The sequence below is a fragment of the Anopheles gambiae genome, chromosome 2, assembly GCF_943734735.2.
Source record: "Anopheles gambiae chromosome 2, idAnoGambNW_F1_1, whole genome shotgun sequence".
In the NCBI taxonomy this organism is placed as follows: Eukaryota; Metazoa; Arthropoda; class Insecta; order Diptera; family Culicidae; genus Anopheles; species Anopheles gambiae.
Genome location: NC_064601.1, coordinates 75,001,070 through 75,022,325, shown reverse-complemented (window position 1 = coordinate 75,022,325; position 21,256 = coordinate 75,001,070). Strand labels below are relative to the sequence as shown.

Here is a 21,256-nt window from a genome sequence, read left to right as displayed (position 1 = left end):
GCCTCGCATCGTGCATTTCGCTCACACACCGTATTACACCGTCGAAGGCACGACGACGTGGTGTTACGGGCAAATGAAGTTAACAGGCAGAAAAACCGGCTTCCTGTGGGTTGCTGATGGCTGCCGATGCATGGCCGAACAGGCCGAAAAGGCGGCGAGGGGATAAAAACGACCGACGTACGGCCGAGCATCCCAGCCGAACGTTGGCAAACCATGTGGCTGAAGCAATAAAAATACGAGATGCGAGAAAACAAGAGAGACGAAAAACGAAGCACCTTGCTCTTGCTGGCGGGAGTGAAACCCAACGATGGAGGCGCATGGAGGTGCCCAGCACGTTACACGCTACACGGCAACTCGCTGGACGAGCAGGTGAAATCGTGGTGGTGGGGCGGTCTCCCCAGCTTGGATGCTGAAGTTAGTGTGCTGGGTGAGATGAGATTTCCTTCTCGGTCGATCCGAACGCTTCAGTCTTCTGTGCAGTTCTGACCCGTACGGCCGCGCGCGCTGAACGCTTTTGATAAATTTTCTTATTCCGCCAAACCAACAAAACCACAACAGTTTCCATTACAATCCCATTACATCGTCCTCCCGACCAGTCAGCCAACCAGTCACCCAACCCGCCAACGCTCCATAGCGCGAGCAGCAGCAGCAGCCACATCCGTGTAATAGTGATTCGACCGAATTACGGTTTCTCCTCGTGCATTCCTGTGCAAGCTCGGGTTGGTATAGTTGATTGTTTGCTGATAGCTATATGCTCACCGGTCATTACAAAGGGCAGTCCTCGGTTTTGGCATCGTATTATTCGATTCCTTGACCACAGGCAGGCAGTGCGATAATTCATATTCCGCGAGTTTAACTACAGCCAATCTTTTTCTCGTAAAAACGCGAACAAACCACGTGATTGAATATAGTGCTGGAAATTGTGGAGTTCTTGAAAACGCATAGCATATCTGTATAACTGCATCTGAACGGAGAATACGGAGAATCTGATTCTATTGAGCTGTGAATTGAAAAAAAAATCCTATTTTTAAATCGTATCGCATATATTTGAAGTTGTATTTGTGTTCAGTGTAGTTCAAAATTGGTAATAATGAACAAAACAATGCAAACAATTTATAACACAACCTAACGTGTAGAAACACAGTCAAAAATCGTACTAACAGTGAACCAATAAATAATTGATCTTATTTACCAAAATCATCCGCCACACTTCCCAAATGCGTTGTCCACCGCTCTACAAACTATGTAATAAACATTAACACGTGCACAATCATCGGTAGGGAAGGAAACTTCCACACAAAACCCAACACGTTCGCTAATGCCATAGACACGTGCTGCCTACAAAACAGTCTAATGGTCGGAAGTTGTTTGTGTCAAAATCGTTTAGTGCTGGTGGCCATTTCGTGCGAAATAACTCCTTTAAATGGATTACTTTTATCGTACACCAATCGATTACTGTGACACAATAAATATCCAATGGTAGACCCTTAGTGTGCCTAGAACCAGGTATTACACCAAAGGTAATATTGCAAAAAGGATAATGAAGTGTTGTTCAAAGTGTGCGAACCTTTTTGTTTTTTGTTTTGTAAGTGCTCTGTTCATTGGCCTTTCATGTTGGCAAATAATGTAGAAGACCGATAATTTGAACGTGGTAATGTTTTGATAATAAAAAAACGATACAACTTTTAAAGCAATTAAGGATAGTGGTGCGCTTCATTGCTTTTACAACTGGAAATAAAGCAATATATTTGTCTGTAAGATCATGTTTGAGACCAATTGGGATTTGATGTTCGAGGTAAGCCTTTTTTATGTATAATCATACCTTTCCTTACCTTACCCAAAATATTAATGCCTTTCATCAACCAAAACCAAGGTAAAAGATACAAAACTTAGAAGTGAATTGCAGCACGGATCAGTATAAAACTCATATCCTTACAAATCATGTTGTAACGGCATTAGAAAACTGTAAATTAAATATATGGAGCATATAAACGCAAAAACTATCAATGAGTAGTCAGTTTAAAGAACCCGTAAAACGTAAACTGCCAACACATCATCCAACGACTTCCATTGCATTGCATCATTTTGCAACCTCTTCGCTAACAAATTGCACCATTAAAAAGGGGTGTGCAGGTACCGACACCACCTTCAGCAAGCATTTCACCGGTTTGATGAACGTGTTCCAGGTCGAACTGATTTCTCGATATCGTACGCTGAGATTTTACCATTTCCACGTTTGCACCTACTTTAACGTGCCGTTAGTGCAGCCAGGCTTAAATATCGCTGGATGGTAATCAAATCGACGGCGAAACGAACCGTTTCGAATCGTGCTGATAAAGAAAGAAGGATATTCGCCCCCGAGATACAGAGCAATCGGAGGAAGCAAATTTCTTGCCGTAATCCGTGATATTTATAGATTTATTATTATTTTCACTCCTCATTCTTACTGGTTGGTTCGTTGGTTTGTTTTTCACCTCACTTCCTTTCCCGCTTCCATTCCCTTACGATAGCGTTTCCGTCCAGCCGTAAATGGTCCGCCAACGAAGGCGCGCACAGCAAGTAGCAATCAGTGTGAGAACTGGCTCCGGTTGCTCTTTTCTACGCTTTCAAGTTGCGGCATTGCACATTTGTGATCTTGGTATCGGTGCTGTTGGGATTTTTTCCGTACCTCTGCCTAGCAGCCTAGCAGTACAAATGCCCTGCGGAACCGTTGGCTTTCTTCCGTCGATTGTGCCCAACGTTCCCTAGCCACGAGGGCAATGGACCGTTCTGCAACGGTTCGATCCCGGTTCTGATTATGGTACAGAACGGTGATGGTACGGATGGTTAACGCAACCACGCGGCGGATTTGCACCGGCAAAAGGTGTTTCATGGTCGAGATAAAAAGAAAAAGCGCACCTTTGTAGCCGGATCAGCACGGTTCGGGTGGGAATAGTGGGTTATGAAGCGAGCACGAGAATGCGGGAAGAATTGATCGAAGTGGAAATGGAATGCTCTAGCCTGTGAAACGACTTTCTAAGTTTGCTGTCTTGCGCTAGGTTTGTCCATAAAACAACCATTCCCGCTCCCTCTCTCTCTCGCTTTCCATCCCCCATTCAAAGTCTCCGACCACCCCCTCGGGTTGAGAAAGTCGAAAGGTAAGCACAACCTGACGTCAGTTTGTGTATGGGTCCGAAAGTCGTCAGCCCACCTTTACCCAACGACCTATGGGAAAGCTCCGGAAGGTTGAGCAAAAATTGCAAGATGAAAAGGAGCCGCTCTTGGTGGAGTACACAAATTTCCCATCACAAATATTTCTTCCATTTGCTCCGTCCCTTCCGAGACCGGTTTGAGGTTCGGCCAGATCTTGCTGCTTGTCCTCCAGCTCTTATCCACCTCATTGGCCCATTACATTACATCACTTCATTGGCACGGATCTGACGGATTCACTGGTGGAAAAAGGAAAAATCTATTCCCGCAAGACTACGTCGCGTAGTTGAGAAAACATCTAAGCCATAAAATAGATATGCTTTTGCTTCCCCGTACCAAAGGTATCGAGCGACAGCAATGGTGGGTAGTCTTTAAGCATACCACCAAGAAGACTGTGGGCTTTGAAAAATCTTACCAAAATGAAACACTCACGAAACCGTCTCCCAGAAGGCAAAACGTGGTCTCCCTTTGATGATTTCAGTTTGGGCTCTTTACTTTCTGCTCTTCCTTCTTTATTTTTTTGGCAACACACAAACTCACCAAGCGAAAAATGTGAAAAAGCTGCTCATTTTCCGGTCCTTCCGCAAGCGTCCATTTCCTTCGCCATAGTCGTCTCCAAAAGTAAATCAATATTTTGCAATAAACCCGTCAAAAGTAACGCAAGTTACCTGAACTTTGTCGATGAATTTGTGTTCTATTTTGGCTTTTCCTTTTATCCTTCTCCATCTTCACGCAATTTTTCGTTGCGCCTGATCCAAGGCGAAGAAGCAAATGAAATCGATACCGAAAGCACTTAAACCACATTCTACGCCTTCGAAAGTCTAAATTTAAACCTTCTTTGTCATCCCGATTATTCCCGTAAATGATTAATCCCCTACCCATGCCACTGCCATTGATTGAAAAGTCTTCCTGCTATTTACAGTCACATTTCTTCAGGAAAGATTTAGATTCGCTCCGTTCAAGCAGTTCGTGCTGGAGCAGATCACACTTTTTTAGGCCCAGCTTTGTTGTTCAATAATTAGTTCCAGCAAATTCCTTTCGAGAAGAAATTAACTCACCCTTCGAAGTTGACGACGGTGTCGCTCCGGTTGGAGACCGACAACCTCAACGACCGGCTTGCCCGGAATTTCTTTGTCTGATTTGCATACTCGAGTAACAGGAAACCGAAGTATTGAAGGAAAAGTGATAAACATGGGTTTCGGTGAACCGCTTGCCGTATGCTACATTCGGAAAGAAAGATAGATGCTCTCCGCCAGTTGCCTTAAATTAGACATCAATGGTTCTTCAGCAAGAACTTCCAATAAGGCTCGTATTTCAAGCGCGGTTGTATTGTCTTACTTCCCATGATACGTCAAAGCAGCTCACCGCAGCAGCTACCTGTCTGTCCATTTTGATTATCCTTTGATAGGCTGTTCCATGCCGTTCAAGTTACGTTTCGAGGCGTTTCATTGGGTGGAGTGATTTTTACTTAGAGGGGATGTACGAAATTTTACTTCTCCGAGTAATTTCAACAATGCCATTGAAATTTGGAAAGAATTAGTATTATTTTACCGATACCTGATCGGTTTTATCCATGAGAAATGGTTTAGTTTTGCACCCGGATAATATTGTGGGATAGGGTTTTTAGTTTAACATTATTTATGGTTTTGTTGTTATTTTTTATCATCATTTAATCAGATTGCATTTGTCACAGTAAAGAGAATGTATTCTATAAGTAATAAGTAACGAATCTATATTTTGATTGTATTTTACTAAAAACAATCATACTTAATGTCAAGTCTAAAATGTATTCCAAATAACGTTTAAAATAAAATTTTATTTTAACATATTTGTAAAAAAATCAATGTAATTATATTAAAACATATTTACTTTTCCCATAATTCATCGAAGTGAGCGGTCAAATTTGTGAGAAAAATGCACAATTGCCATGAATTGCTCTTCGTAAGATGTTACACGGTTTAACATTTCTGTGTTTTTTTAACGGAGAATCATTCCAGTTAGTGAATTTCCAGTTAAAAAAACTGCAGTAAAACACATCCAGTTAGCGGTCACCTACTGTACAACGCTTAAAAAAGGTTGAAGTTTGGCGTATTTACTTGGTATCACTTTGTAGAAACATAGAAAATATAATACGTGCTTGCATAAATATAGACCAGAATAAATAATAACAAGATCCATTTCAAAAGTTTCAAAAGTTTTCAATAACCCAACCAAACATACGTTGACGACCAGATTTACGAAGCCACGACTCACGCCAGAGACTGCCGAACTTTCATCCACTTCGACCAACATCCATCTCATTCGTATCATATTTTATCTCTCCCTTCGCACATATATTGCACCAAAGTCATGAATACAAAAGCAACCCCGCTCCCGAAACAACACCGGTCGTGCGAATATTCAATTTCATCAAAGCATCAATTTGAATAAAATGGTTCTCCCCTTACGGTGTGGATACGGGCGGTGGAGAAATATTTATTATTTCGAATTATAGTGTAAATTGTAACCAAATTTGCTCCTTTTTCGATCCTTACCATCCCGACCGGCTGGTATCCGCCATTGCACCCACTGAAACCCACTGGAAAAGGATTCTACCCCTTGTGCGGAGCTGTAAAACTGACAAACACACGAGCAACAACAACAACAAACGTCTCTCTGATCTCTGACTTCCGCTGAACGCTCGCCCGCCCGCTGTGTAATCTACTCTCAAAGGATCCTTTCTTTGCTCTCGTGCGTTCAAAGAAAAAATAAAAATAAAGCAGGTGGACCCGGATTCACCGTACTGGCAGCTTCCTGCAGCGCCAACGCTGATGGGGCGCCCTTGGCAGGAAAGTGGAACGCTTTGTGCGCCTTGGTACTGTCGAACAGTGCCGTAAGAATCAAGTCATCCGGACAAACCTCGGCAAAAGAAAGCAGATCCTCACCAGCAGCCCGGCCGGTTGCTTGGTGGTAGCGCTGCTGCTTGCTCCATTTCGTTGCGCGAAGTCCACCGCCGTTTGGCGTCCGTTACGTTGCGAGCGAACCTCTGCGGGGCATTAAATATTCAGTATGCGTAAATATACTTTTTTAACGAAAAATATGGTCGGTGCAAAAAAAGGAACAGGCTCCGCTGGTCGATCCACTGGGAAGGGTACCGAAGTGAAGGGTATACGTGAGGTATGCTTTTTTATTTCTGCTACAACGTCTGTAGCAGCACAACCTGGTGTCGATTTTGAAAGGATCTGCCGGTAGAAAAGGATATTCAGTAACAATGAGAGTGAGCATAAAACATACACACACACAAACAAACCATTCCTGTATTAAACATACGAGCACCATAGTGCTTGCCGCACGAAAAACGTAATCCCGTAAGCGGTCTTTGTGCAAATAATTACTGCAACAAAGAATTTGTTTACTAACTGCTCCAAGTGCAACCTTCAATGGCGTTTGCGTGTCATACAATGTGGTTTATATGAGGGAAAATTGTAATTGTAATATTCATATGACAATTGCGTACGCTGAATTACTTAAGCTCATATCAAAGGGCTTAAAACCATTCAAACAAACATTGGTCCAAAACCGCGAATAATTTAAGGTGCTTCTTATTTTCACATTACTTTGGCCATCAACTCACCATACTTTTCCAGAGTGCGACCGCCACAAACAAAGCACTACAGACGGTGAACAGTAAAGTACGACACAAATTTATGCACACCACTAGCAATGATGCCCGAAGTATCTGGGGAATCTATCCCAAACAAACACATACACAGCCCTTCACCACTTTACAATGCGGCTATCGGCATGAAAGTAAACCTTAGAAAATAATAACTTCTCTACGGATAATTTGTTAGCTGATTGAATGTTACCCTGCTGAATTTTTTATCAGGCCCCAAATGGTCGGTAATCAGAGATGGGAATGACTTATTGAAACGTACTTTGGCGTTGGGGTGTTCATCTCACATACGACACGGGCGGCATTGGGTCACCACCCGGAGGCTGGGGTAGCGGTAATGGTTTATTTTATTTCTACGTGTGTTTTTTTCTTCTCTTCATGTTTATTTTGCTTCATTTTAACTCAGTTCATTTCGTTTTGCGTCAATTTGATGTTTGCAAAACGGCCTCGCCGAGCAGGTCTCTTACCATCCTTTGCCAGCAAGACAAACACCAACAAGCATTAGGCACACGTTTACCCTTTCCAAACAAATTCCCACGCAGCATTTGTTGGGTTGGTGCTATTTTGTTATCCTACCTTTTTTCTGTCTATTTCGGCAAATGAACATTGTTAGTACGCTACTATTCGGTATGGTTACGCGTACCTACAGCAAATGTGTCATACGTTGGCACTTACAACGTATGACACATTTGCTGTAGGAGGAAAATCTTTGCCAGATTTAAGGACGTCTTTATTGAGAGAGTTTTTGGATTTACATTTAGCGCTTTGGTTTTTGGCAATGTTGCATATAAGTCATTAACTTTTCCTACATCATTAATTTAATAACTAGAGGGTTATTAATTACACTGAAGCAAGTACATAATCTTGAAGTACTTGATGATAGATTGTTTTAGCATGATGTTTGACGTCTCTATCTCTGTTCGTCAATAAAAAAAAACAACGACAACATCAGAATCCATGTTAAGACAAGATTTTTATTTATGCTTTGCCATGTAAAGCCCATCCAGAAGCGATGATAAGAAAATCCCATTCGGCAAGCCAAAGAAGATATATTAACACAACAAAATACTTGACATTTTCATGTGGGCTGAACACGGATAAAGTGAGGCAAATATACAACAGCCCAGCAGCTAGACGGCAGCTGCTCTGCATGCTTGACATTCCATCAAAGTGTTTCGCTACTTCAAAAACCAGAAGGACGCTAGCGTTCAATTTGTTTCATTTCGAGGAACAACCTAAGCGGTACATACAGGCGCGATTGCATGAAAAATATATCAAAAGTCCTACCCCAGGCTTCTTGCTCCAGCCACGCTACCTGCCACGTTGCCCAAGCTTTATGTCTCAGTGACAGCTTTCGCGCAGGATCAGCAGGAGCGGTAGGTCGCTCAATAAACATGATGGAAAAGATTCTGCACAGTGCCATAAACACCGCACCGTATCGTACCGGCACTTTCCAAAAGTTAATTGAGTGAATTTGTCCCCTGATGTCAAGCGTGCAGTTCGTTTTTTTACTTCCGAGTGGATTGTATATTTTTCATTGAATTTTGCATCCTTATGGTACGCGATGTAATTTGGCTTTCCATTCAAATGGGAGGGAAAAGTACTGCGGGCAACAACAAAAAAACAACAATCTGCAAGGTTCTGCTGTGCGACAGATTGACATCCCATGGTGAAGATTGTGGTGACAATTTTAAAAATATTTTCATTAAGCTGTCACACCCTACGGATGACCAATTTGTTTTCTATGAGTAGCCTGTACAATACAGCAATGCATTACAAATAATTACAAATAATAATTGCCCGTGCATTACGAAAGAAAAAAATCAAACAAATTAAAAATATTTGAATTTTCAACGATTTCGATAGCACAATAATTTATATTTAACCTTATCATATTTTGCTACCTCCGTGCGTAAGTTTTACATGTTGATTCTCGCCATTTTTGTTTATGGAGACGCATGGTCTTTTACAACATTCCGTGAACTTGATAGAATGAAAAAGACCCACAATATCTAATATTCTTTATTTATATTACCATTACCAACATTTACAGTTACAATAGATATCTCTTATATGTTTAAGTTTTGTTTAAATTCGAGACCAAGTCTACAAAACAATAGTCTTACTTTTTTACATCTTTTGAAATATGATGGACATTAAAAGGTTTTTCTTCATTTTGGCTATACGACCCCCGCGGTCATGCCAGTGTATAAAGATTTCCAAAGCTCATTTGGGTACCACGTAGCCGGGTATTCGCCAGTCATTGCTAAGGGGGACGATACATACGATGCTTGAACCCACGACGGGCATGTTGCTACGTTGCGTGTGTTGACGACTCTACCATGGTATCGCCCCGTGATTTAAAGGTTACAGACCTAATATAATTTAACATATAACATTTTAACACACATTTGCCTGATGTAAAGTTCTATTTGTAAGTCGAATTGACGCATGAAACCAAACATGTCATGATACCTGATAATGATATCTAAATTAATTACTTGTGAAATGCACCGTACGTGTAATTTGCCATGGGCCTGCGACGTTAAAATATGAAATATGAAATATAAACCAAATAAACATGCCAACAGGCAAGAAAATGGATCGGAAACAACAGTTCACCAATGGTTCGTTAGCAAAATAGTAGATTAGCATTTAGTATTATTAGTATTAAAGCTTACAATTTGATGAATAAAGATGTCACTTGCTACGATTTGATTGATACGTTCTTCTCATTGCGATACAGTCGGCGTCTTCTGCGCCTGTTTGTGTGCGTAACAACATATGATGAACGATTTTAATTGTAGGTCTTCTAAATAGTTTTTGGAATGAATGTCAATCCAAACTAATTGAAGAATAATGTGTTGGACCGGGCTATAGAAGGCTTCAACATGTTTCAGAGAACAGGAGTATTGTTTTGGTTAAATTAATGACATTTCATATTGTTCCAACCAATCTAATACATTCGAATTTGCAAGCCAATTAAGCATGTATGGCTATAAACCCTTGTAAGAAACATTCAGCTACGAAATAGCATTTAGCAAACTACTATTTAAGATGTAATTCTACATTCCTCGCGTTGCCAGCTGATTAGTCTTGCCATTCGTATCCAAGGGCAAATAGAAACGATGGAACCTATGTATGACTCAATTTACCTACGGGTACATTTTGATGATGGAACAGTCGATGCGGTGACAGTGAATTAATTGCACGTACTTACCTATCACTCTCACCGACGACCAGCACGCTTGTCGGTCATATACACACACACCCGGTCATCGTTCGGATGAGTTGCCTCCAGTGCTGGAAATATGATATGATTCTAATTAATTACTGCTCTTCATGGCACGACACTTCAGAGACCGTTCCATTCGATGCAGTTTTGCCATGAAGAGCAGGGAGCAGTTTGCCGAATGGAATTTGATTGGCACAGTACAGTCGGTGCACATGCAGTAGATAATCAACATTGAAAAATTCAATTGGTGTAATCTCACCGACCTGCTTCCCTAATCAGCTGCGTGAGCAAAAGAGACATGCTTTATGCTCAACGCGGCAAGCAATAACGGCAGAGGCATCATATCTACCACCATGCCTATGCCAGTACGGTGAACGCTTCGGCTAGACTGTGCGTTCTGTAGAGCGTAGTGACACCTTCCTACACGAGCCGTCGCAAAGCTCGCAAAAGCTGTTCAAGTTCACCACTCTCGCCCCAGTGCTTAGTCACGCTCTTATGATAAAGCGTAATCGGATGGACAAAAACCGCACGTTACCCTTCCGGCGGGTCAACCGCACGGGCACCTTACGCCTGGATCCCGGTACTTTTCGTCCTCGCGCGGAAGCTTTACCTTCATCCCTTATGCTACGCCACACCGCACGATGTGCTGCCTGTTCCGAAGCAGATACAGCTGAAAATTTCCACCTCACTGAGCGTAATCCGCACGCTCGTCTATCCAGCCGAGTGCAGTGCTTCCAACCAACCAAATCCACCGCCCGAAGTACCGTACCACACGCTGATGCACCGTGCAGCAGCGTGTAGCAGCGTTGCTTGGAGCCTAAAACGGTCACAGAGCAATCGTCATTACCGACATTATCGTCATTACTGTTTCGAGCTTGAGCGCTCGCCTATTTATACATAATCGTTATTATGCCATAAAATAATATTATTTTACTTCACTTGACACTACCGAGCGTTCGGTCTCGATCCTTGGTCTACAATTTTTCTTCAGCATCATCGTGCTCAGCAGCTAGTTCACTTGCAACGAGGAACAGCAATGCTCGGGTTTAGGTTCTCTTTTTATGTTTGATGTGCGCACAAACACACATCACACTGTAAGTTGTTGCAAGGGCTAGGATTTACCCAACTAAGAAAACACCTCGCACCTGCCTTTTCCACATCACGCAGGATTTAGCGAGTGGCGTAATATTCCTGTGCCAGCAACATGAAAGTAAAATTCCTTTCGGTTGAGCTGAAATTGAAACGCCAACCACTTGCCCATTTTCTCATGGTTATTCTCGAGCGTGCAAAGATGGAATGTTTGATTACACTTTGTGATGGTGAGCGACACGGGCGTGTAAAAGCTTTATAGTGGTACCTGAAGTGTTGAAACAACTTATCCAACCATAAGGTACTGATACACTCAATATCAGAGGAGGAGTGCGAAAATATGTTTATATATGCACCGCAAGCAAAATTTTGTTCGCTTGCTGATTTAGAGACAATATTTAAATTATTACCATCATATGCTAGAGATCAAAACATATAATATCTTTTTTGTTAAACTTATTAATTGGCTCTTACTAATATTAATACAAAAGCAACTTCAATTGAAATATTAGAAATTAGATTAGGTAGAAGTACATTAAGGGGCAACAAGATTATGTGTTTAATACATCAATTTTTCCATATTTTGTAAACAACACAAGTGTAAGAGTGATACGGTAAATTCTTTGCTACAAAACATCGATTGGTACATTCATGCACTATTTCATTATCTTTGTTATCTAAAATACAAACAATTTGAACTGCTTGTTCCATATTACTGTAATCTTGCCCCAAGACAGGTGTCCGCTAAACTGTCTTACGGAGAGAATCTTAAAAGCTTAACTTTGCGTACGTTTACTTCCAATCATACTCTTCCCGGTCCTGTCTCCTCTGCAACTCCTTTTCTTTTCACAATCTTCTTGATTTTGAACAAATGTCCATTTTATAAGAAACTACCTCGACATACCCCTTACCACTCGTGATAAACCTATTCATTCTAGTTTTTAACCTACCTAAAGCACCGGTTTTCCATGTACCCGAGTACTTAACGAACAACTTTGCAACATGATTGTTTAATCCTCGGCCCCGGACGAGTTTCGGCTTTAGCTGGTGCTTGTAATGCACGTGCAGTAAGTCCCGTCAACAGGGAGCACCGTCAGCAACTTTATACAAGTGAACTTTTCGCTACTTGATAGTACCTACCACTTGGATGGCCTCCGGAGAACTCGCTACGCCAGTAGTCTGCATGTTCTACTGGCAATTGAATGTTAATTAAGTTGTTAAATGTATGCCAGCTTAATGGAGATTTCACGTACCCATTAGCTAGCATTAGACAGCATCTATCCGCGAAGGACAATGCATGGAACGGGCTTGCAGTGACGTCGAGAGTCTATCAATTATTAAGCCGTCATATTATCATAATAACATATCTCGGGGAAAGCACATTACGGCCGGTCCTGGTAGTCAATGCAGCCAGAAATATAATAGATCGATGAAGCCGCCCGCCTGAACTGTACTGATGGCAGATGATGGATTGCGTGGCATGAGCTCTGTTTATGACCCTGTCTCTCTCTCTCTCTCTGTCTTTGTGTCTCACTCGAGAGATCTCTCTCTCTCTCTCCTTTATCTCTCTCTCTCACTCTCTCTCTCTCTCTCTCTTGTCCTGAATACCTCGGACCACGTCCTATGCTGTATACCTTCCCTATAAAAGGTGGCAAGTGGATTGTACCACGTCCGGTGAAACGAAAGATTGTAAGCCGATTTTTCCATCGGATTGAGTGCGAGAGTTTCATTTAGCTGGTGCAAACATTCAACCAACCCGCTGCCACCGTTATTTCCATCGGCTGGATGAGCCAAACTCAGCGTGCCCACCAACCAATGTCCAATGCGAAACAAACGCAATATCCTCTCGGCAAGTTCCAGTCAGTGTCACGTTTTTTTTAGCTGTGATGAAATTCCTCTCATGTGCCCTACCCAAATAGCGCACCCAGTTGCCGACAGGGGAAGTTGACAAGGACTTGTGCGAACAGAGAATCGTTAGAAGCTGTTGCTGTTGTAGAGCATGTAGTGAATCCTGTCCAGGCGAGTGTCGAGTGTCAAGAGATGTTGCAGTGAGGCGCTGACAAACAAAACAAAAAAAACCCTGACACGAGAACCAACGACAAAAAAAAGGGAAAACAAACGAACATAAAAATAGAACGAGAGTTGACAAGGAGATATTTTAATTCCAACGCTTAGGACGCCAGCGCCCTGGTTGTCTACCTTTTGCCTCACCCCCGTTGGCTCACACCGCTTCCGGTCCCATGTCCACTGGACATTTTCATTTTGTATCAGCACTCGTCTAAAAATCGCCCGCCAGTCGCTTCTTCCATAGCAACCAACCACACACTGACGAGCTCGCGTTTCTCATCGCCTACTCAACAACTTCATGTCCATGCACTATGCAACGTGTTCCAGTAGGTAGTGGTAGTCGTAGTAGTAGCTGTTGTAGTAGTAGTAGCATCAGGGACAGCAGCACTACCACCGGCGGCCATCATCATCAACAACATCATCAACAAGGGCAATATGTCAGCATGCAAGTGCCATATGAGGGTACGAGCCAGGCGTATGCTTAGTGCCTCAGTGTTTGCACAGTCTTTCAGGTTTTGCCTGCACAATTTAGATGAGGTAGCGAGCTGGCCTGCACAGATGAACTAGCCCCGGTGTGACGATGCGGAGGACCATGGGAAATGGAAATCGGAAAATCGGTTTGCTACGAATCTAACCGACAAAACAGAGTGAACCGCTGGAGAATAGTAAAGGAGAGACCTATCCACTGCTCACAGATGAAAGAAAGAGAAATGGGAATGCTTTGCGTAGCAGCAGCGACTTTGTACTAGCGCTGCTTCGGTGTGCATTCAGGCGTTGTTTGGTTTTGGTAAATATGTACCCACGTGCAACAGCAGAGCAGTGCGGGGCACTGGTTCGTGGTGAGCTGACGGCCACTCTTCCACTCTTCAGCATCAAGGCCTAGCACACTGCACCGGCATTTAGCCGTGTACTTCCATGGATGAGCCCATGGGTGCCATGATCCCGTGTGTGTGTGTATGTGTGTATGGCTTGGCTTGGCTTGGCTGCGCTTTAGCAATTGTGGTACATATTTATCAAACGCGCAGCTCGTCAGTACGTTCTTGGCCCATCCAACGTGCCCCTCGACAGCTTGGTGGTTTGAAAAAGGTTGGTATTGTAATGAATGCATTTACCGGAGGATAGGTCCTGCATGTTTGTATGGTAAGCTGACGCTGAAGGTTATTTTTCTACCTTCTATTTGACGTTTCCCAGTTTCTGCTTTTCCATACACTCTAGGGGGTTTCTTGTAGGTGTATAAAGGTAAGCTTTATGTGACTCATGCCATAGGCAGCGCAGTTCCCGCGCCCTGCACATACAGCATAAGCATGATTATCGCACGAAACATTGGGGACAGAGCTGAGTTTGTTTATTAATAGCGTACCACTCTTATTAAACATTCTATTTCCATTTATATTTTCCATGCGTTTATTGCAAATTGATATTTCCTGGAAGTTGAAAGCATTTTTAAGAATAATTTTAAAGTTAACAGCACCTTTAACAAGTTCAAAAACATATCATTATGGCAGTTGCGGCTATTTCACAACAAAAGAGTGTTGAATGAGAACTAGAATGATTGAATAATGGTGACAAGAATGATCTTCATGCCTAGCGCGACTGATGATAATTATTAATTAAATATTTAATTATAAATAGTCTTTACTTATTCATTGAACTCTGGCCATTACTAGGCTATGATCGCTACCGTACTTACTTAATATTTACACATAAAAACCCTATTAGCCTTTCGATAGGTATTTAAACAACTATGTAATCTTGAAACATGTACGATGTAAAACAGTTGTAACTGAAGATTTCAGACTTACTTTTTCTAAGTTATATAATTGCAAATATGAAAAATGCCACTAAAACAGCATCGTTTATTTATTGTTGTAAATCTGTAGTTAGCCTTATACATCAAAGCCTTATACTTATCCCTAGGTCAACACTGATCGACTTACCTGGTTATGCAAATGCACCACAAAGCGTCAATAACAAACAACGTTTGCCTAGTTTCATCATGCAGCTACTGAACGACATACAGAAACTTACCATTTTCACCGTCCCGATGAGTGAAGGGCTAGTAAAACACAGATTGACGGCCATTGTTCGCTACTAAAAACATTGCAAACAACCACTCAATCAAATTATCAGAAAATTGAATTTAGATCTCTCCCGTGTTGCTCCACATACACAGCCCAGTTCCAACAGCAGCTGGACACAGCAGCAAACGTGGTTTAAGCTTGGTGGGAATTGCAGCGAGTTGCTCTGCTACCGCTATACCTTTCAAACCGTGTTAATCCCACTTTCGTTCGTGAAACAAATAACCTCACTATATACCTCCCATGCACATATGCATTTACTTATCAATACGCTTCATTTTGTCTGCGATAGCTTTGTTTGTCATTTTGTCGCACTAAAACGTTGGCCACAGCATCTGGCACTGACAAGCTGGTTTGGTGGGTGGGAAGCAGACACAAAAACGGAGCTATTGTCCATAGCGAGAGGATAAACTAATCTCAGCCCTGTCGTCAGTGTTGTCATGTGTCAACGAAGTGCTTTAGCTGATGGTACCACAGAGAGATTTTTTCCACTAAGTGTATTTAAAACTGTTTACAATAACATAGATAATTTATGTGTGTTGTTTTTTACACGATTTCGCATCGGTTTGCGATGAACTATTGTTTGGCAAAATTGATATAAATAAGTCAATAACATTTATAGGAAATATCAGTAGCTTACCCTACGCAGTAAAAGCGAAAAATACCGCCAAACATCAATTACCGGTCGGAGGGATGTAGCTCGCATTAGCGTACTACAACTAGCGACCACGAATTTGTGGAAGAAAATAATTGCACATTACTATGCTTTGTACGACTATTGCAGCTACGAATCAGCACCGTCAGTGAGGGTTTAATTATCCACCTTGGTATAGCGCTCGCCATCAGGATTACTACGTCAGTGTACGGGATTGTGATGGAAGGGAACGTTTTTACAGCCAACATACGGTTATGGTTGGTTTTCTCCATCTGTTGGAAGAAAGAGGAAACTCATTCGGTCTAGGTTGGTTGGTTAGTTTAATATGCTGGCTACTGTTGCCTGCCTATGGCCCAAAGTGCATATTGATTTTACGTCAGATCAATGCATTCGTTTTCAATGCGCTGTCGGCCAATTCCGTTTCCTTTCTCGAATGTTAGGATGTCATGGGTAAGCACTAATTAACACACAGTACTACACACGGGTTTTCAATTACCGTGCTAGGTGCATTTTGGCAATGGAAACACAAACTCCCAACGTCATTATGGTTTTTTAAAAGCAGCAAATAATTTTACTGACAGTTACCGGTTTTTGCAAAATTCACTGTTGAACATATGCACATTTCGCTTTATGGTAAATGAGTGCTACAATTTTACAAAACGTATGACTCATGTTTCAATGAATATCTTTTTTTATAGTCATATTAGCTCATTTCTATCATTTTTCGATTGATTATTTAATGTCATTACGAAGTCAGTACATCTTTAGACGGAATTATCCCTTGAAATGAATGGTGGATTCCCTGTTGATCGTCCTAAAAACTGATGTGAAAACCTTAGGAATTCTGCACAAAGTGCAGTCTATGCTACCATGCCTACATTTGAACGTGTGTTGATGATCGTAAATGATGAGATTGGGAAACATTTCATTATGCACGAGAGAAATAAGTACAACATCTATTGACCAATCCACCAACAATCGAAATGGAGGATGATACAATGGAGATAAGTAATGTGCCTACCAGGAATTCCCGACACGGAATTTTCCTCTAATCTTGGCAACTTTGGATAGATCTTCACGAACGCAGGATTTGGATGCTAGATCATGTTTACCTGGCATTCCTTCGGGAATACACATTGTCCACATGAAACTGGTTATGCACATAGCATGTGATAAGGTGTCAGATGGGTTCCACCCAGAACAGCTACAAAGTTAAGATTCTGCATTACGGTCTCAACTGTTTTGAAAAAAAAAAGTGTGGTACGTTCGGAACAGTGAAATTCATACACGCACCCCGAAATCCCAAGCTAGAACCGTACGGCAGACTCCTACGCCAATAAAAGTTATAGCTACATCTTCATATGCGATAGCGGCACTACTATTATGGGCGACTTGGACAGCGACGCATCGAAATCAACTACACTCAGCCTCTCGATCGCGACTTGGAGAGTTTCGTCATATTTGGCCGCCATGTCCATGCCTTAGATGCGTATGCGACTACAACTGACAGCCAAGCCTATTAGTGGTACAGGAAGGCTTTGACCGAAAATGGTCATCGCATCTAAAAAGTTTAAAAAATGCTACATAATAAATGCATGCTTTATATTAGCACAGCTGGTACAGCTTACTGGGCAAAGGTTGAACCCATCTAGATTTGGTGTCAGATATGATATCAGATTGAAGAAACGCCTTTTCATGTCCTGTAACAAGTAACAAAATCTCCCCCCCCCCCCCCTCCCTCCTCTGGATGACAGTTTGGCTTCTATGCTCTGGGACGGTTCTTTTGCAACCCAGGTTCACGTTCCGTTCTTTTTGAAAAATGAACTAGTTCCGTTCCGTTCCTTTTTTTAACAAAATTCCCAACACTAGCCTGGACATGTTATTTGAGATGAATTGCCTCATCTGGCTGTAGAATGTCCGGGCGGCTGCCAGCACCCATGCGCAGAACTTCCATTCTATTGTCGGTGCTGACCTTTGATCAGATATTAATGATATCCTGAACGCATTGGATTCAACTACCAATACGACACTACTACTTCGGCCTGGATTAGTTAGTAGTGATGGTGATAGTAGAACCATCATCAGTTTGGTTTCATGTCTTATTTATCTGCAATCCAAAATTACATTATTATTTGGAAGGCTTTCCATAGAACAACCACGAACCAATGTTGTCGATTTCATCAGCGTATGACCAGATATGGGATTAATCAAAACATTTACCATGAAATGGAGACTACATCCCAGATGCCTCTTTCAAGCGCAGAATTGCATAGTAGACAGCTAAGCCCGGGGTATGTGTCAGGGGCCATTGCACAGTGGAAGCAGACCGGAATGATTTTTTTTTTATTTTTAGATTTTAATGCTCGAAGTATTTTTGCTTTATTAGATATTATTACATTAAAAAAGGCAAAAACTTATGTTTCTTAATACTGTGAATCGCAAGGAATACATTTTCAAACATGAAAATTGTTTCAATCATTCGCCGTTTTCATATGATATATGAAGGGTGAATCTTTCAGCGACAATATTTAAAAAATGCTTTGATTTTCAGGGTTAACAGTGTTTTTGTAAGGTAAATTAATAACCTTTAAAATGAATGTCTTATTAAGAAAATTACTTAATATTCAAGAGAGCTATGGCAATAGCTTTAACAAGAAAATTAAAAATAAATAAAAATGTCTGTCTAGGTGAAAATAATAAAGTTTCTTAAATTCATGTTTTTTCTAGTACTTCATTGTAAAATAACTATTGCATATTACTTCTTCTAATAGTACTATTTTTTACGGGCATAGCACACAAATAATATGAATATCAAGTATTTAAATAATGAGTTTTTACAAACTCAATGAAATTTTAATAATTTCAATACTTGATATTCATATTATTTGTCTGCTTTGCCTACAAAAATAGTATCATTAGAAGAAGTAATATGCAACACTTTTAACAAACTAATGTTTCCGGCTTACACTGTGATAGCATGTTATTATGCAGTCGATTGATAGCTTTTCGGCTGTTAGCTGTTTATTAAATTCGTCGTTGAGTAATTCATAAAACAATTAAGCCAACCACGAGAGGACCTCTGACCTCTCTTAGTAGCCAATCAAATGTTAACCAGATATATCAACAAACATGTTAAATTAAAAAAAAAAACATAAAGTCAAATAACAGTACCTCCTGAATAAAAAAAAAAAAAATTGCAATTTATAAAGTATATCAAAAGTAGAACTAATTTTAAAAAAATTGTTTAGTCGTTTTTGGATTAAAATGTAAAAATCTCAGCATTTTCAATCATAATTACAAATTTACTATGAGTTTAGAGTTTTCAGCTGGAGTTATATACATTTTAAATACTGTAGTTATTTTATATCAACAGCATTAAATAATGGGTGCAAACGCTCATTATGAAATGAGCATGAAATATTGGTTAAAATGTATTTGTTTTTTTTTTTTTTTACTACAGATATTATATCACGAATTGCCAAAACACGATTTTGCAATGCAAAAAATACGATTTGTAAATGCAAAATCCAATGATTTAATCATTCTTCTTCTTCTTCATTGGTACAACAACCGTTGTCGGTCAAGGCCTGCCTGTACCCACTAGTAAAGTGAGCTTGGCTTTCAGTGACTTTTGTTACCATAGCAGGATAGTCAGTCCTACGTATGGGGGCACGGTCTATTCGGGGCTTGAACCCATGATTGAGCATGTTGTTAAGTCGTACGAGTTGACGACTGTACCACCAGACCGGGGGATTTAATCATTAATAATCAGTATTCAGCTTTAATATTAAATTCAATTTTTAAACATTCCTTTAATCTACTTAACCGAAAATAATCTGCAAAAGTTTGGAACAAAAACCCTTTTTATATAATATTAAATAATTTTCCAATAAGCAATACGGCAAAGCCGTCCCTCCTGAATGAATATAATATACCAATTTTTCAAAATTTGTTGTTAAATGCCATTTCAAACAAGTAAAATAAAACATTAATGACAGCCACGTACTTCAACCGCTTCGCACCCTAAAGAAATTTCATCGCGTTTTATTGAAATTCCACTGCACCGAGAAACGGTCTACAGAACCACTTCAGCGAGCTGTCTCCCTACAGTGGCTCCCGCGATAACAATTATTTGTAACACATACCGGGTGAACCGGTGTACATTACATTCAATTTATAATACTTTTCAATAATTCAATTACGCGCTGCGTGCTCGAAGCAACTGCGAAACAATAACACAGGTACACCCAGGGCCCAGCAAGCAAAAGGGGCATTCAAAGGCGCTTTACGATCGTGCCATACGACCCACCTTGGGACGGTGTGCGATGTGTTTCTCCCTAAAAGTGGTGGAATGAAATGGAGTCATAAAAGAATAATAATTATTTCTTATCACGAACGCTTAATGTCTTCGCCTGTTTTCTGCATGCGATGGTAGGTTTGATGAGACGGGAAAGGAGTGGGTTTGTGTAGGTAAACGGGGTAAGAATAGCATTTTCTCTCTTCCCGATAGCGCTCTCCTTCAGCGAGAACAGTGTGTGCGTGTTTTCTGCGGCGCTACAGGTTAGTATTTTATTCGCTTCCCATGCAATGGAATGGGTGGTCGCGTCTTTTCGTCGTTATGTTTAGTACACGCATTATTTCCCGCTACCACAATCTTTTTTGTGGTAAGGGAGGTACGATGAGAGTACCGAGGACGATAAAGGGGGACCTTTCAACTCCTTCCTCATCTACTAGCGGCAACAACAGCGACAACAGAGGAAGTCGCGCCGCCTTTTAATAATATTCATCTATGGTTCGTTCCTTTCCATCTGAATGGTGTTGGTGCAGACGTTGCGCCTTCCTTTCATTACAGCGCGAGCAATTGCTCCTAGCGCGGATGGAACTGATGCCATTGCTTTTCACAATCTCTGTTGCTCTCACAATGCTATATGAGGCTGCCGAGCTGTGTGAAGCAACTGCGGTAAGCTATCAAGAGGAAGAGGCTAATAGAAGTATGCCAGACATGAAGATGAATACTAACGGTGCTGGTGATAAAGAATGAAAGTATCGCCCGGTAATGGTCCTTCCGGTGCTGGCCATGCAGTGGAACGGGTGGTTTGCGGTGTGCAGAATACTGGTGGAATGCTAAACCGAGCAGGCACGACCTGTAACAAGCAATATTCTAGCGGCATTACAGATTTATAAGGTTGTATTTTTACTCCCAGTCACGATCTGTCGTGGAGAAGTGTCACTCGACAGAAGGTAGTTTCACGATTATACTCCCGCTGCAACCTCACACCAAGACTCGA

The 21,256-nt window shown here is 41.3% G+C and overlaps 1 protein-coding gene across 1 annotated transcript in view; it reads left to right on the top strand.

Annotated features, from left to right (window-relative positions):
* Positions 1–470: 470 nt before the first annotated feature.
* The window catches only part of LOC1275753 (poly(rC)-binding protein 3), a 127,238-nt gene continuing 106,452 nt past the window's right edge, over positions 471–21,256 (top strand). Inside the window, exon 1 of the mRNA XM_061648854.1 lies at positions 471–719. The gene's annotated coding sequence lies outside the window, so the exon portion shown is untranslated. The remainder of the gene's footprint in view (positions 720–21,256) is intronic.